At 51.4% G+C, this 11,919-nt stretch overlaps 1 pseudogene; it reads right to left on the bottom strand.

The window, feature by feature from the left end:
- Window positions 1-351: 351 nt before the first annotated feature.
- LOC132344646 (testis-specific Y-encoded protein 1-like) lies at window positions 352-3,934 on the bottom strand (annotated as a pseudogene).
- Window positions 3,935-11,919: the final 7,985 nt, after the last annotated feature.

The following is an 11,919-nucleotide window of genomic DNA, read 5'->3' on the forward strand; positions in this document are numbered from 1 at the left end:
CCCAGGCAATCTCACCTCAGTCAGCAGCAGGAATCCCGGGGATGGCAGGACCCATGGAAGAATGATTCTGACAAAGAAACTTAACTCACCCTGCCTCTGGTACTATCATCTAGGACTCTTGCACTGCAACAACAGCTGACGTGAGGGAGGCTTGCTGCACTCACGGACACAATGAGTCCTCAAGCCTCAAGTCTCAGGAGGCCACCTTCTACATGCATGGCTCAAATTCAGGCTCCACAGCCAGCTTCCACGAGCCTGAGCAACCCCGTTTGGGAAAGGACAGTGTCATGGCTACTACACGACTATCTCTTCTCAGCCCACCTCCAGACCCCCTCACCATATGTGTTTCTGTCAGTTACCTCTCATGGAGGAACCTTCCTCCCTGGAGTAGTACTTCAGGGGATCATTCCATACGTCTTCATTGATGATCTGCTGGCAACACAAGCAAGGTCAGCCCGGGACTGACCAGGCCCTGAACCATCCCAGGAGCAGCCAAGAACTCCAACATCAATCACCAATTGTGTGCAGGCCCAAAGTATCCCCACCTCAGCAATCCTGTTCAATTCTGAGCAGTTGTAGCCTGACAACCAGTTGAGAAACTTAAGGCTCCTGGTGTGCAACTTGTGGCTGAGTGCTCCCCGTTCAAAGCCCCAGATCCAGTGGACTGGAGTGGAACAACATGCCCTATGACCTGCAAAAAGACAGGGAAACTGGGGTGGATCCTGAAGATGGGTTATCCACAACCCTGCACACCCACACTCATCACCCAGGGAGGCACGTTTTACCAGTGATGTCAAGGTAATACTTTTTAATGATCACCGTGTTCAAGAAGTAGGGGTTCTCTCAAAAGGAAAAGATCAGCTTGCAGCGGAACCGTGGATATCTCTGCACCTGCACCAGCCAGAATAGGGAGGAGGGAAAGGTGCAAGCTTATACGGGCCTCAACTTGCCTCCCAGGCAGACTAACAGCTTCCACGACGCCTCTCCAAAGACTCACAGTGCAGGAACATGGATAACGTGATCCTCCTACTCTCTGCCAAGTCCCATACCCAGCCATCCTCAGTCTCCCTCACTGACCTTCAAGTCAATCATGTAGCTGAGAAAGTCTTTATCTTGGTTGCTGATCATGATGCAAACTTGAGGGTGGTTCATAATCTGCTTTCAGGCCACATGCCGAGCCAAGAAGAGCCAGGAGCATCAGCCGTAATCTCGGGTGGAAGAAGGACACCAGAACAGGCATCTGCAAGGATGCCGGGAACTTCTGCTTGCCGGGCTACCACTGTTGTCCTCAGGCCCTTCCATACCATCAGGCACACTCATGGCTCTGTACCGGGGTCCAGCCCCGTCTGGATCCAGGGATTCCCTCAGGAGAATGGCGTCAGTGAAAGGACAGCAGAGGGGAGAGAAAGAGGCTTGATCTATCTGGTTTACACAGAAATAAATAATAATAAATAAATAAAGCCCGTGACACCATATTGCACTGTCCACGGAGGCCACAGGCGCCCTCTCAGTGGGGTGAAGACGCAGAGCATCCTTTCCCTGAAGACGCTAGGTGTCCTCCCGATTGAGTCTTAGAAGCCCGGGCAGGTAAGTGGACTCAGAGGACACCCACGCTCCAATTCGTCATCCTGAAGGAAGAACAGAGAGAGAAAAGGAGAGAAAAGGAAACAAGAATGACACAGGGAGAACAAGCCTAATGAGCAAGGCCTGTAGCTTTATTTTCAAAAGGAGCTTTTATACCCTAAGTTGTACATAAAAGATAATAGAGGGTGCAGAGTCATGCGAGGTCAGCAGTCCTTGATCCTTATCGAAACCAGGCTTTCTTTCTGCAAACTTATTATACACTAAGGCTTTAGGTGATTTATATCATCTTCTGGCCAGGAGGTCTGCTAACATTGTTCTTGTGATAAAGGTTATGCAACCAGAAAAACTTATTTTCTCCAAAGGTTTATTTTTCTAAAGTTTGGCGCCACTCCCTGAAAGGACTAGATAGAATTGCATTCCTATAGGGCAACAGGAGCAGTGGGGGATAACAAGGAAAGAATTTATTAACTCAAGGGTCTAAGGTTGTTAACATCAAAGCTACTACTTATATTTCTATATACCAACTATATTAATCGATATACTCCCAGGGACATAGTGGGTAAGGGGTATGGAAACTTGGCAGCAAGGGTTAGCTCAACAAATAAATCCTCTACTAGTTCTATTCTAATGATTTTAACTCCCCGAGAAGCTCTGCATTGTTGGACTATCTTAAGCCTCCCATACCTCTTGTGGTTGGGAGGCTGTGAATAATCACATGTGTAGCTGTTAAGAGTCTGGGAAAACCTATCAGGCAAGTTAGAAAGCTATCCAAGGGATTTGAATTGGAACACACCCACTGTACCCAGGAGAGTTATTAACTAGAGCTCTAAGTTGATTTCCTTCAGAGAAAGGTGGTCGTGGATATCCCCCCTCGTGGGTATCCTCATTAATATCAGAGGAGTTTGTGAAAGTTGTAAAACAGACAGATTCTGGTTTGGGGGTAGATGCTCAAGCAGGTCCAGGGGGGCCCTCGAGTCCTGACTCGCCTTGCCTGTCAGACCTCTCCCACATGACCTTGTCATGGGTGGGGTCTCCCATGCTGGCTCCTGGCAGTTGTGGGTTTTTTGTGGTGTTCTGCATCTGAGGTGATCTGCATTCTCTAAGCAGGGGCTGTTTCTGACCGCTACTGTTCTCCTCCAGACCTGTGTATGCTGGGTAGTGGCATGTCACTGCTTACATTTTCAGACTTGTAGTCATTGTAACAAACCATGTCTGAAAGCAAAGGGGTTGGTGTGTGTGGGTGTATGTGTGTGTGTGTGTGTGTGTGTGTGTGAGAGAGAGAGAGAGAGAGAGAGAGAGAGAGAGAGAGAGAGAGAGAGAGAGAGAGAGAGAGAATGAGACTCCCATGTCTCAGCTATTTCCTGGGAACCTCTACATTTACAATGAGAACTGTCTGCCAAGGCTCATCTGGTGAACTGTCTCTGGTCATTCCTGACTTAGAGGCCTCAGGTGCTGCTCCTTCTCAGATGCAGGCCAGAAGGAGAGACTCAAAGTCATGGCTCCAACACAGGTGTGGCCCTGCCCAGATTCTACTGGGGTGTCCCTTTAGAGCCTGCCAATTGCCCAGGACCACACTTCCTTCAGGGGCCTCCAGTGCCCTCGCCCCTAACACTCCTCCTGCTCTTTCTCCTCCTCCTCCTGAGCAGCGGACGCCAAGAAGCAGCAAAAAGGATACAGCTTTGGCCCAGAAGCCAGGGATGCCCTGGATGATGGCACTCCTCCAAGCCAAGTGACTCTTCCTCCTTTGATGGCTCTTGTGCATGAATCGAATGTAGGCCCTGTGGTTTTTCTCATGTTCAGAGCTCAGTTCCACCCGAAGGGCGGCCAGCGCCTGCAGCTCATCTAGCGCTGGAAGCTCACTCGGGCCTCCGGGCCTCTCCCAGCCCTGCTCCTCCACCGTTTTTTCCTCCAGCTCCTGGGAGAACCCCTGTTGCCGCTCGTCATCTGTCACAACCTCTACCTCCTTGGTGCTGTCTTCCGCCAATAGTTGAAACTCCCACTCGATCCCCACCACGTCTTCATCTACCAGGGCCTTGCTGTCCTCCACTGCCTCCACCCTGAAGAGGGTTGCCTCTTTGCCTGGCGTAACAATTGGTGGCTGGAAGGTCCAGGCTATGCACAGCATCACAAAGACAGGCTGTGGGGCCCCTGCCCACTGAGCACCTGGGCTCACAATTAAAAAGGTCTGGGGTCCCAGGATGCTCCCTCCTTCCTCTGACTGCCTCACTCTCTCCTCTTGGGCCTGGCCCTGATCCCCAGCTGGTGCAGATGTGAAGGGACGAGACATAATAGCACAGCAAGTGGTGCGCAATGGTGGCAGAGGCTGCAGTAAACCTGTGGGGCCCACTAGCTCTTTGGGGGCGGGGAGTGAGGGTGATGGTTGGGGAGCAGGGGCTGGTGTGTGTAGGGTGGTCTGGAGCTGAAGAAATGGGTGGCAGACAGCCCAGGACATGGTGAACCGGCCCTGGGTGATAAGCCAAACAGGAGGGGCCCTAGGCTGTAAGCCACTCACAGGCTACTGGCCCAAATCTAGACCAACGACCGAGAGGGTAGTGGGTGGCACACTTATGGACACGCCCCTAGACCTCTTCCGTGCTTCCTGAGCTCCAGTGACCCCACGTGGCCACATTCTGCTCCAGGGAGGTAGCATGTTTTGCCTCTGTTGCTACCTCAGGCACTGTCATTGACCTGGATCTGGAAATGGGTGGCAGACAACCAACCACGGGTTCCTGCTCCACAATCAGAACAGCACACTCCTGTGTCCTCCGGGACAGGCAATAACTGGGAGCTCTCCCTCAGTATCCAAAGGATATCCAGGGGGTCCACGTGGCTGGGTACTTTTCTCCATGGGACAGAGCCTGTTGCTGTCCGGATGCTATGGGAGTAGGGAAAAACCCTACCGTTTGCTACAATTGATCTCCACTGTTCAGGGACACCAGACCCTTAGGGTACAAAGCTCACTCTGTGTCTCTTTATCTCTGTTTCTGGCATATCACTGTTTTGGGCAATCCTTCTGTGTGTGTACCAGGCGCTGGTGTCTGTGTGTCTCCATCTCTCTATGTGGTGGTGTTGTGGTTTGCCACTCTCTGGACAGTAGTGCTCAAGAGAGACGCTTATCCTTGAAGTAAAGGCAAGCTCTTCTACTTCTGAGTGAGTTGCACCAATAGGAGATCAGAGTTTTTAGTCCACACATTTGGAGAGTGCTTTCTCAAACTTGAAAGCCAACAGTGGGCAGTCACTGCTGAACCGCAGAAGGGGACGGGTTACCCTCCCTCCCTCGCTGGACAGACGTGAACACTGCACAGACCTGTAAAGGCTTGGCCTCACTTTGCACAGAGAGAGAAACGGGGCATGCTCTACTGGCATGAGGAAACTTACTGAAACTTGTTTGAACTCCTGCCACTGAGATGCTAAGGACAACTCACTGTTAAGTTCCATGGCTCATTGGTGCAGGAGAAATGCATGTCTGCCCATTTAGCCTATTGAGGCCCTTTCAAAGTGGTTCTGTTCTCTATGTGAGAACACGTACCAGCCTGCCCAGTTGCCCAAGCCTGTGCTGCCGGGAGCAGCAAGAGGATCAAGGTAAGCCATCCATCCTATAGTCCTGATACCCGATATAGATGCATTCTAAAAAGAGTACAAAGAGTGATGTTTCAAACTGGAAGACTCTGCAGGTAGCAGGTGCTTATGCTGCAGTGATGATCCATCTCTGAAACTTCATAAAAGAGGCAAGGGGTGCTCATGCTCATGGCAAGGTTAGGGAAAGAACGCCTGACACTAGAGAAGGATGGAAAGACACTTGTAACTGGGTGTCCCAGGGGCTGTGGATCGTTCACCATGGCTTCTGTGTTCTGGGATTGCAGCCTGTTCTGTGTCTCGATTCCTCTGCACTCTCACTGGTCTTCCCCAGGCATTTTCCTTCTGCCTCTCCTTTCTGCCAGGCATCCTGGGTGCACCACTATGATTTCACTTAGAAGTTGGTTGCTCAGTGAGGAAACGGGGTTGGTACCCTGGCTTCTGTGCTCCTGCTGGCCACAGTCTATGTGTCTTTCCCTGAGACTTTCATGTTTTCGCTATCCAACTTCCATCACCTGTCTAGGTCAGTTCTGACAGCTAACACTCACAAACATACTGGAAGGCTCTTCTGCACTCACATGTGCACACACATGCACATTTACACACTTACATGCCTGAGAGGAAACTTGCACATATGCAGAAGTACATGCTTATTCTCCAGGCACATGAATTCTGATAAGCACCCAACTTTCTTTGTCCTGGTTGTTTTCTTTCACTTGCTCATCGATCATGTCAGGTTGCACTTCTAACTTTGTGACTTATCCTCAAAGGTTACAAAATCTTGGCATTTGCTCATAAAGGGGGCTGACCTGCAGAGCATCGGTCAGGGTTGGAAGTGCTTGCCCTGGAGAGCTGAGTGACATGCGCCTGCATTCTACATTCTCCCATCACCTTGGACAGCTTCACAGTACCAGTCACATTGGCCTGATCCATTGCCTTTGCATTCCTTCAGGGGACCAGAAAACAAGGGCCTCTGGGCTCAGCTAACTTGTGGAACCGCTTTCTCAGTATGCACCTATCTAGGTCATTCTTTGCCAATGTTGTGCCCCTGTTGCTTGCCTACCACCCCTTAGAGCCCAAAACATTCTGAGTGAGGCCCCCTGTTCTTTCTATCTGTGTAGCTTTATGTGTGCAACTGTCTACCTGTGCCCCCAGGCGCCCCTAGGACACCCAGCCACAAGGGCCTCTTCCAACTTCCCCTACCCCACACCCACCCCACACCCCTACCCTTACAACACCATCACCCCACAAACTTACCCCAACCCACCCCACTCCCAACCCATGTCCATCACACCCCAACACCCCCACCACACCCCCACCCCTCCCACACGCCCACCCCACCCCAATCCAACCCTACCTACACCCTACCCCCACCCTGCTCTACCCTCACCCAAAAGCTGTCCCCACCAATAGTCCAGCGGTGAGCCCAGGGATGTTTTTCTTTTCCTAAGTGCGGGACCCCTGGGAGTGAGGGGCTCCTGGAAACAAAGCACTCAGGCAACAGAGTGAGTTCTCTACCTGCAGCTGGAGGAGGCCAGGGAGGCCACGTGGCCAGACAACGAGTGGAGAATGGAGAGGGACCCAAAGGGCAAGGACGACGTTATGCATTGTGGGTGCTGGGTAGCCCTTGGGTGCTGCTGATCCCAGCACACCTGACTGTAACCATTAGTATCACTGCTGTCTCCAGAGCAGAATATATGTACCCTCTGTCCCAGAGCTGTAGACTCTTGAGTGTCTGTGTCTGGACCGACTGGGGCCAGGACCCTGAGAGGAGGAAGATGTGCAAAGAGGAGATGTCAAGATCATGAATCCAGGGGAGTTCAGGGCAGAGGGAGGAAAGAGTCAGCCTGGGGCTGCCAGCCAATCCCCTTCCTGCAGAGTGGGCCTCAGAGCCCAGGCCATGGTGGAGAGTCCCAGAGCTCTGCTTCTGCAGTCATGGCACCGGATCAGGGTCCCCACATCCTTCATATCTCCTGCCTCACATGTGGAAGAGGCCTCTGTGCACAGCTGCTCCCCAGATCCTGCCAGTGACACCCATCAGTGAATCTGCCTACTTGCCCCTATAGAGGTTAGGCAGTATTGGGAGGTTTCCTCCTGGGAGATGGTCTGAGCCTGAGTGAGCCCTTGGAGGACAGCTGTTGAGTTGAGGTAGGGTGTAAATCTAGGCCTTACTGGATTTCTCCCTGAATATTGCACCTTTGCCCCTTCATGCTAGATGACCTGGCTGTACCCACAGACCTGAGTTCCTAGACTCTGGTGGGTGCTGTCCCCTGAAAGGAGGCTTTTATTCTGTGCTCTAGTAGTCCCTAAGATTTTCACCACCCACAAACAGAGTAGGGTATTCCAAACCTGAGAGACTTTCCTGGGCACACTGCCCTACCAGACTGGCCCAGGGAGGGCTTAGGGAGACCAAGCCATCTGGTCTCAACTTGGCTAAGCCAAGACGTGGCCAGAGGCATCATTCCCATGTCATTCTCCGTGACCCCCTCTGTGATACTCTCTTGACTCCCAGCCCTTGCCTGTGAAAAGGAAAAAGGACAGTAAGGCCCCTGCTGACGCTGTTTTTGCTTTTGAGGAAGAACCTGAGATGAGGAAAGTGAAACATTTGGTAATTTAAATTCTGCCAAATACGAGGTATTGTCATTTTGACTTAGAATCCAGTTTTAGGCTCTCATTCCCCATCCCCTGTAAAAACTTGTATTAAGAGCATGTTTGTGATAAAAGCAATGAAGATCTCACAGACGCAATGAAGGCAGCAAATGTTACTTCACTTGGTAGTGATAAAGAAACTTGGAGAGAGTATCAGGTCTGAAAACACAAAGAATGAGAAGTTGGAAGCAGATCCAGGCTTAGGAAGTAGGCAGTGCCCAGGGCTGAGAACAGCACTCACACAAACACATAAACATACACACACACACACACACACACACACACACACAAACAAACCGGTTTCACAGTCACCAGGGCACAAGCCTGAGAAAAGCACACACACACACACACACACACACACACACACACACACACAAACTGCTTGGAATTTGCCAGGGCACAGGGCTATGTACAGCACACACACACACACACACACACACGCCAGAGCACTGGGATGAGATCAGCACTCCCACACATACACACACACACACAAACCGGATGCACAGTCACCAGCGCACAGACCTGAGAAGAGCACAGGCACATAAACACACACACAAACTCGTTGCACTGTCGCCAGGGCACACGGCTGAGAACAGCACACACACACACACACACACACACACACACACACACACACAAAGTGCACAATTGCCAGGCACAGCGCAGTGTACAGCACACACACACACACAAACTGGTTGCACAATTGCCAGGGCACAGGGCTATGTACAGCACACACACACACACACACACACACACAAACCGGTTTCTCAGTAGCCAGAGCACAGGGATGAGATCAGCACCCCCAAACATACACACACACACACAAACCAGTTGCACAGTCACCAGTGCACAGGGCTGAGAAGAGCACACACACATAAACACACACACAAACCGTTTGCACTGTCGCCAGGGCACAGGGCTGAGAGCAGCACACACACACAGACACATACTGGTTGCACAGTCACCAAGCACAGGCCTGAGAATGGCACACACACACACTCACACACACACACACACACAAACGGTTTGCACAGTCACCAGGACACAGAACTGAGAATGGCACACACACATACGCACGCGCACACACACACACAAACAAACAGGTTGCACAGTCGCCAGGGCACAGGGCTGAGAATGGCACACACACGCACACACACACACACACACACACACACACACACACAGACAAACCGGTTGAACTGCCACCAGGGCACAGGGCTGAGAACAGCACACACACACACACACCGGTTGCACAGTCACCAGGCACAGGGCTGAGAACGGCACACACACACACACACAGAGACACAAACTAGTTGTATAGTCGCCAGGGCATGGGGATGAGAATGGCACATACACACACACACACATACACACACACACACTCACACAAACCCGTGGCACATTCACACAGAAAAACACACACACAAACCATTTGCAATGTCGCCACGACACAGTGTTGAGAATGGCACACAAAAACACACACACACACGCACAAACCGGTTACACTGTCACAGGGCACAGGGCTGAGAACAGCACACACACACTCACACACACACCAGTTGCACACTCACCAGGCACAGGCCTGAGAACGGCACACACACATACTCCAACACACACATACACATACACATAAACCGGTTGCACTGTCGCCAAGGCACAAAGCTCAGAACAGCTCTAACACACACACACAGACACACACACACACATACAAACCAGTTGCACAGTCGCCACTGTACAGGGCTGAGAACAGAACACACACACACACACACACACACATATATAAACCGGGTTCACAGTTGCCAGAGCACAATCCTGTGAAGAGCACACACACACACACGCACACATAAACTAGTTGCACTGTGGCCAGGGCACGGGGATGAGAACAGCACACACACAAATCGGTTGTACAGTTGTCAGGGCACAGGGCTGAGAACAGCACATACACACACACAGACACACAGACACAAACTGGCTGCACAGTAGCCAGGGCACAGAGCTGAGAACAGCGCACGCACAAGCACAAAGACACAAACTAGGTGCACAGTTGCAAGGGCACAGGGCTTAGAAGAGCACACACACACACATACTTACAAAAACCGGTTGAACATTTGCCAGTGCACAAGGCTAAGCATGGCACTCATACATAGACTCACACACACACAAACACACACACACATACAAACCGGTTGCACAGTCACCAAAGCACAGAGCTGAGAATGGCACACACACACACACACACACACACACACACATGAACAAACCGGTTGCACAGTTGCCAGAGCACACGGCTGAGAAATGCACACACAACACACACACACACACAGAGGCACAACCAGTTTCACTGTTGCCAGGGCACAGAGCTGAGAACACCACAAACACACACACACACAAATCGGTTGTACAGCCACCAGGGCAAAGGGCTGAGAATTTACACACACACACACACACACACACACACAGACCTGTTGCACAGTTGCCAGGTCACAGGCCTGAGAACAGCATTCACACACACACACACACACACACACCGGTTGCACAGTCGCCAGTCACACGGCTGAGAATGGCACTCACACACACACATACACATACACATAAAACTGGTTGCACAGTCGCCAAGTCACAGGGCTCAGAAGAGATCTAACACACACGGACACACACACACAAACAGGTTGCACAGTTGCCAGGGTACAGGGCTGAGAACAGCACACATACACTCACACACAAACACACAAACCAGTTGCACAGTCGCCAGGGCACAGGGTTCAGATGGCACACACACACACACACACACTGGTTTCACTGTCGCCAGATCAAAGGGCTTAAAACAGCTCTCACACACATACACACAGACACACAAACCTGTGCACAGTCGCCAGGCACAGGGCTGAGAACAGCACACACACACAGACAAACAGACACATACACAAACTGGTTGCACACTCGCCAGGGCACAAGGCTCAGATTGGCACACACACCTACACACATACACACACAAATCATTGCACAGTTGGCATGGCACAGGGCTGAGAATAGCACACACACACACACACACACACACAAACTGATTGCATATTTGCCAGGGCACATGGATGAGAATGGCACACACACACACAAAAACTGGTTGCACAGTCTCCAGGACACAGGGCTGAGAACAGAACACACACATACAACCACACAAACTCGTTGCACAGTCGCCTGGTGACAGGGCTGAGAACAGCACACACACACACACACACACACACAAACTGGATGCACAGTCTCCTGGGCACAGGACTGAGTTCACCACTCCCACACATACAGACACACATACACACTGGTTTCACAGTCACCAGGGCACAGGGCTGAGAACAGCACACACACACACACAACCACACAAACCCGTTGCACAGTTGCCAGGACACAGGGTTGAGAATGGCACACACACACACACACACAAACCCCTGTTTCAGAATCTCCAGGGTACAGGGCTGAGAACAGCACACAAACACACAGACACACAAACTGGTTGCACAGTCACCAGGGCACCGGGCTGTGAATGGCAACACACACACACACACACAAACCTGTTGCATATTCCCAAGGGCAGAGGGCTGAGAACAACACACACTCACACACAAACCTGTTCCACAGTTGTCAGGGCATAGGGCTGAGAACAGCACACACACACACATAGACACACACACACAAACTGGTTGCACAGTAGCCAGGGCTCCAGACAGAGAACAGCACACACACAAACACACAGACATATACCAGGTGCACAGTCGCAAGGGCACGGGATTTAGAAGAGCACACACACACACATACACACACACACCCAAAAACCGGTTGCACAGTTGTAAGGGTACTGGGCTGAGAACAGCACACATACATACACACACACACAACTGGTTGCACAGTAGCCAGGGCACAGAACTGAGAACAGCACACACACACACACAACCACACAAACCTGTTGCACAGTTGCCAAGACACAGGGTTGAGAACGACACACACACACAAACACACACACACACCCCTGTTTCAGAATCTCCAGGGTATAGGGCTGAGAACAGCACACAAACACACACAACCACACAAACTGGTTGCACAGTCGCCAGGGCACCGGGC

This window comes from Bos taurus, chromosome Y, assembly GCF_002263795.3.
Source record: "Bos taurus isolate L1 Dominette 01449 registration number 42190680 breed Hereford chromosome Y, ARS-UCD2.0, whole genome shotgun sequence".
Taxonomy (NCBI): domain Eukaryota; kingdom Metazoa; phylum Chordata; class Mammalia; order Artiodactyla; family Bovidae; genus Bos; species Bos taurus.